The 6,202-nt window shown below is 42.1% G+C and overlaps 1 non-coding gene across 1 annotated transcript; it reads left to right on the top strand.

The window, feature by feature from the left end:
- The first annotated feature begins 1,432 nt into the window (after positions 1–1,432).
- Positions 1,433–1,505, top strand: trnak-cuu. The gene has a single exon. It is a non-coding gene; the product is annotated as a tRNA-Lys (tRNA).
- Positions 1,506–6,202: the final 4,697 nt, after the last annotated feature.

The raw sequence follows: 6,202 nt of genomic DNA, 5'->3' as shown, positions 1-6,202 counted from the left end.
TGTGTGTGTGTGTGTGGGGGGGGGGGGGTTCAGCTTGAGAGAAGAGGCAGCATGAGTGCTGCCTTTATTTTTTAGCTACATATCCTGTATTTCGCGCTGCTTGCTTAGTGCTATGTCAGTGCCGGGTGTGTGTGTGTGTGTGTGTGGGGGGGGGGTGCAAGTTCAGTTTGGTAGACGGGGTGCTCAGTTCTGTTGATGGGGTGGGGCACCCCTCTTGTATAATGGTAGGAGAAACACTGTAAACTAAGAAAATTTTAGCACTAATAGTTACAAAAAAATATGCCGAACAACAGCAGCACGAACATGAGTCTCTGTGAGCAGATGAGTACGAATGAACACGGCAGCGTGAAGTAAATCAGCAGCATGAGATCAACGACATGGATAGTCAGCAGCATATATCAACAATCAAGTGGCATTACAGTATTTTTTTCCCCAGAGTGATAATCTTGATTAGAGATTTATGAGTCTTAACAGCTTCGGGGTAGAAGCTGGTTCTACACTTTATGCTCCTCAGCCTTCTACCCGAGGGGAGCGAGGCAAAAAGTGAGTGTGCTGGGTGAGTGGGGTCCTTCATGATGCAGGTGGCCCTCTTCCTGCATCTAGAGGTGTAGATGTCTGTGATGGTGGGGAGACTGACTCCAAAAGACTTCTGTGCAGCCTTCACCACTCTCTGCAAAGCTTTTCTTTCTGCAGCTGTGCAGCCTCTTTGCCACACGTTGATGCTGGAGCACAGGATGCTCTCCACTGCACACCCGTAGAAGGAGGTGAGGACTGAGCTTCCCAGACCAGCTCGGCTCAACAACCTGAGGAAAAAAATACATGTTGTGTCATGCTTAGAGTAAATAAAGCATAAAATTAAAGTGAGTACAACTTACTCTGTGTATTACTATTATAGTTACTATTAGTATAGTATACAATTATAATATCCACATATTTGTAAAGGAAATGACAGGAAAACTGCTAAAACTGGTAATGTTTTTGTGGGTGTAACATCCTATAAAATTCAGTTTTATGTTAATTTCGGTCAAAGCTTGACAGCATGTGGCTTCAGAACCGCTGGTTGCAAACCCCATATAGACTACTGTTGTGCAACTGTTTTCATTAATCAACAGGAATGGACTTATCAATTGTGTACATACTTTATTTACAAATTATTTCCAAAGATCAGCTGTGTCCTGTAGGGAATGTGTCTGTTCTAATGAGGTACGTTGTGGTCAGCGCCATGCTTTGTTTCTGTATTCAAGGAGCCACAAGGAAGGTGGCAAAATATGTAACTACAATGGACACACAACACAAGTCCTTAAAAGTGCTTAAGGTTGCATTTTTGGTTACTTCAAGTGTTTGTTTCTGCCGTAAGTATGTAGATTAAGTGGAAACAGCGTATGATCAGGTTGTCTGAGTGTAAAAATTAACCCTGCTCATTCTGCAGCAAGCCCAGCTAGCTCAGTCGGTAGAGCATGAGACTCTTAATCTCAGGGTCATGGGTTCGAGCCCCACGTTGGGCGAACAAACGTTTCATCTATGAGTCTCTCCCACCCCCCCAATTAAACGTAACAAAGTTTAGGATCACTAACTGTAACTGTGATGTACTTGTGAATGTGTTATCAGTTAACACTTGTTCATAAAAAAGCTGAGGTATTGCATGGTGTCTGTGTCAGTAGTAGAAATCTTGCCTGCAAGTACTTTGGTCCCAACCACTTCATCACTTTTGAGGAGGCTGTGGCTGAGTGGTTAGAGAAGTCATCCTCCAGTGCAAGAGCTCAAGGTTCAAATCCACCAGCAGTCATATGCCAAAGTGTCCCTGGGCAAGACACTGAACCCCTCATAGCCTCTGATGTGTGTCCCATCACTGTATGAATGTGATCTAAAGCACTGATTAGTCTTTTTAGAATGATTTGTTCAAGTAGCTGTGTAGTGATCTAGTAGAGTGCTGTATGAATGGGTAAATGAGGCACAGATTCTAGTGTAAAGCGCTTTGAGTATCTTGAAATTAGATAGAAAGGCGCTATATAGGTACAGTCCATTTACCATTTACTTGTTTTTGTAAACAAGTGATGTGTGAAGTGTAAGCCTATCCTTTATCAAAGAACTATGGAAAAGATACATTTCTGTATGTGAGACATACAGAACAAGTATATTTTTGTTCAGTCAAATATTTTGTTCTGCTTATTGCCATGACACTATTTTCGTAGGCCTCGTTGGCGCAGTAGGCAGCGCGTCAGTCTCATAATCTCCTGTCTCCTGAAAAAACCAAACCTTGACCCCTCAGTCATTTCCAACTTCCGGCCTGTCTCCAAACTTCCATTTGTTTCAAGACTACTGGAGAAAATAGTCGAGTCCCTGTTGAAGTGCTTCCTGGAGGGTCACGCCATCTTAGAGCTATTCCAATCTGGATTTAAACCTCTCCACAGCACTGAAACTGCCCTATTAAATGTTTTTAATGACATATTCAGATCCACAGATACCGGTGATTCTGTGCTGCTTGTCCTGTTGGACCTCACAGACGCCTTTGACACCATCGACCATGAGATCCTCATTGCTAGGTTGGAGCAGTGGGTGGGCATCACAAGGTCAGCCCTCAATTGGTTCAGATCTTACCTCGCTGACAGATCCTTTTGTGTCGCCATCAAGGATTTTAGTTCTGCAGAGGCAGAGCTTAAATGTTGGGTTCTGCAGGGGTCTATCCTGGGTCCCCTCCTATTCCCTTTATACTTGCTGCCGCTTGGTGCTATTTTCTGGAAGCACAACACGCCCTTCCACTTCTACGCCGATGACTGTCAAATTTACTTTCCCCTAAGACACAATGGCACATGCTCTATTCAACCTCTGGTCAACTGCCTGGCTGACATCAGGGACTGGATGGCTTTAAACTTCTTAAGTTTCAATAAAAAGAAGTCTGAAGTCATGTTCTTCCCTCCCAACGACACGATCACAAACCACTTTATCGACCTCTCCACTCTAACCCTGTCAGAAAAACAAAGAGTCACTAATCTGGGGAGTGATAATGGACCCTTCCCTGAAACTTAACAGTCACGTAAACATGATTGTTAAATCATGCTTCTTCCAACTGAGGCGACTGTCTAAACTGAAGCCCATATTGTCCAAAAATAACCTGGAGACAGTAATACATGCATTCATTACATCTAGGCTTGATTACTGCAATTCACTCCTGTTTGGTATCAGTCAGACCTCCATTGCACGACTACAACTTGTCCAGAATGCAGCAGCCTGATTTTTAACCAGTACAGGCAAAAGAGAGCACATTACACCAGTTTTGGCCTCACTGCACTGGTTACCGGTTAACTTTCGAATCCAGTTCAAAATACTTGTGTATGTCTACAAATCACTGAACAGTTTCGCACCCCCCATCTCTCTGATCTGCTACAACCGTATGTCCCACCACGTTCCCTGAGGTCAGCGGACCAGTTGCTCCTCACAGTTCCAGGAACTCGTCTTGAGCGCAGAGGTGACTGGGCCTTCTCTGTAGCAGGACCAAGACTCTGGAACGAGTTACCTCTGCTCGTCAGACAGGCCCCCTCCCTCTCGGTCTTCAAGTCCCGTTTAAAAGCCCACTACTATTTGGTAGCTTTCAACACCAGATGATCTGTGTTTTGATCCTGTATGCTCCACACTGGTTTGTCATCATTATCTGCATCGTTTTTATGTCTGTTTTCTGATTTACCTCATTTTGTATTTTGCTTTGTGTGTTACCTGTTGTTCTGTCTGTACAGCACTTTTGTTGGCCTTGTCGCTGTTTTAAGTGCTCTATAAATAAAGTGGTATGGTATGGTATGGTAAAATCAGAACAAAGTTGTCTCAGGGCACTTTACAGAAACATTCACATACATAAAAGCCAATTAGTAAAGTTCTCTATCTAAGGAATCCAGCAGACAAGTTGAATCTTTGCTTCGTTGCAGTCTCCCATCCTGAGCAATCACAATGATCAACGTCAAGGTTTCTTTATTGTCATTCTCATCATATGTAGTACATGTGGTGAAACGAAACGGTGTACATAGGATCCCAGTTACATCCTACAAATGTATAAATTGTAAAGAAAGATGGTAGTAAGACTTAAGATCTAAGAAATACGCTAAACCAGTGTTTCTCCTAGTTAACTTGCCATGGCATAGGCCTGGACAATATGGCCAAAACTTTTATCACTATATATCTCTTAATTTCGGTTGATAACGATATAATTCGATATCAATATAAACAATATAAAAGCCTCAGAAAAACTGCAAACTATACAAATAAATTAATGTTCACCTTTTTTTGTATTTAGCCTTCAAAAAAAATGAAATCACTGTCAAATAAACATAAAATTCTCAACTTTGTCAATATTAATAGTTTTGACTTTAAACAACAACTTTTAAATTGACAGCATTGAAATGCGTTGTTAATTAAATAAAATTTTTGGGTGTCGTTATTGATGAGAAGCTGACATGGAAATCTCATGTAAAATACTTAAAAATAAAAATAACAATCAATTGCATTACTGTATAAAGTAAAGTGATGATTTGGTTGAATATAGTATTTTACAAGTCATGCATAAAGCTCATAAAAATATTAGCCCCAAATATGTCTGAAACATGTCTGAGCGCAGCTTGTACCAACAGTTTTTGTGCCGGGGGGTGGAGCATGAGGGAAGAGGCGCCTTTAGCTTTTTAGCTAGAGCACCTGTATTGCACGCTGCTAGCGCTTAGTGTGACACGTTTGAGTTGTGCACTGTTTATACAGAGTTTTTGAGTGTGTGTATGTGTGCGGGGGGGGGTTCAGCTTGAGAGAAGAGGCAGCACTCCCTTTAGCTTTTTAGCTACAGAGCCTGTATTTTGCGCTGCTAGCTTAGTGCTATGTCAGTGCCGGGTGGGGTGGAGGTGGGGGTGCAAGTTCAGTTTATTAGGCAGGGTGCTCAGTTCTGTTGATGGGGTGGGGCACCCCGCTTGTATAATGGTAGGGGAAACACTGTAAACTAAGAAAACGTTAGACACTAATAGTACAAAAATAATATGCCGAACAACAGCAGCACGAACATGAGTCTATGTGAGTAGATGAGTACGAATGAACACAGCAGCGTGAAATAAATCAGCAACATGGATAGTCAGCAGCATATATCAACAATCAAGTGGCATTACAGTATTTTTTTTCCCCACAGTGATAATCTTGACTAGAGATTTTTGAGTCTTAACAGCTTCAAGGTAGAAGCTGGTTCTACACTTTATGCGCCTCAGCCTCCTGCCTGAGGGGAGGGAGTTAAAAAGTGAGTGTGCTGGGTGAGTGAGGTCCTTCATGATGCAGGCGGCTCTCTTCCTGCATGTAGAGATATTGATGTCTGTGATGGTGGGGAGACTGACTTCAACAGACTTCTGTGCAGCCTTCACCACTCTCTGCAAAGCTTTTCTTTCTGCAGCTGTGCAGCCTCCATGCCACACGTTGATGCTGGAGCACAGGATGCTCTCCACTGCACACCTATAGAAGGAGGTGAGGACTGAGCTTCACAGACCAGATCGTCTCAACCACCTGAGGAAAAAAATACATGTCGTGTCATGCTTAGAGTAAATAATGCATAAATTTAAAGTGAGTACAACTTACTCTGTGTATTATTACTATTATAGTTACTATTAGTATAGTATACTATTATAATATCCACATATTTACAAAGGAAATGACAAGAAAACTGCTAAAACTGGTAATGTTTTTGTGGGTGTAACATCCTATAAAATTCAGTTTTATGTTATTTTTGGTCAAAGCTTGACCGCATGTGGCTTCAGAGGCGCAGGTTGCAAACCCCATATAGACTACTGTTGTGCAACTGTCTTTTCATTAATCAACAGGAATGGACGTATCAATTGTGTACATGCTTTATTTACAAATTATTTCCAAAGATCAGCTGTGTCCTGTAGGGAATGTGTCTGTTCTAATGAGGTTTGTGTGATCAGCGCCACGCTTTGTTTCTGTATTCAAGGAGCCACAAGGAAGGTGGCAAAATACGTAAACTACAATTGACACACAACACAAGTCCTTAAAAGTGCTTAAGGGTGCATTTTTGGTTACTTCTAGTGTTTGTTTCTGCTGTAAATATGTAGATTAAGTGGACACAGCGCATGATCAGGTTGTCTGATTGTAAAAATGAACCCTGCTCAACCTACAGCAAGCCTGGCTAGCTCAGTCGGTAGAGCATGAGACTCTTAATCTCAGGGTCGTG

The sequence above is a fragment of the Nematolebias whitei genome, chromosome 23 (genome assembly GCF_014905685.2).
Source record: "Nematolebias whitei isolate Nwh7 chromosome 23, NemWhi1, whole genome shotgun sequence".
Classification (NCBI taxonomy): Eukaryota; Metazoa; Chordata; class Actinopteri; order Cyprinodontiformes; family Rivulidae; genus Nematolebias; species Nematolebias whitei.
The sequence above is the reverse complement of the archived record's forward strand: the minus strand, read 5'-3'. Positions and strand labels throughout refer to the sequence as shown.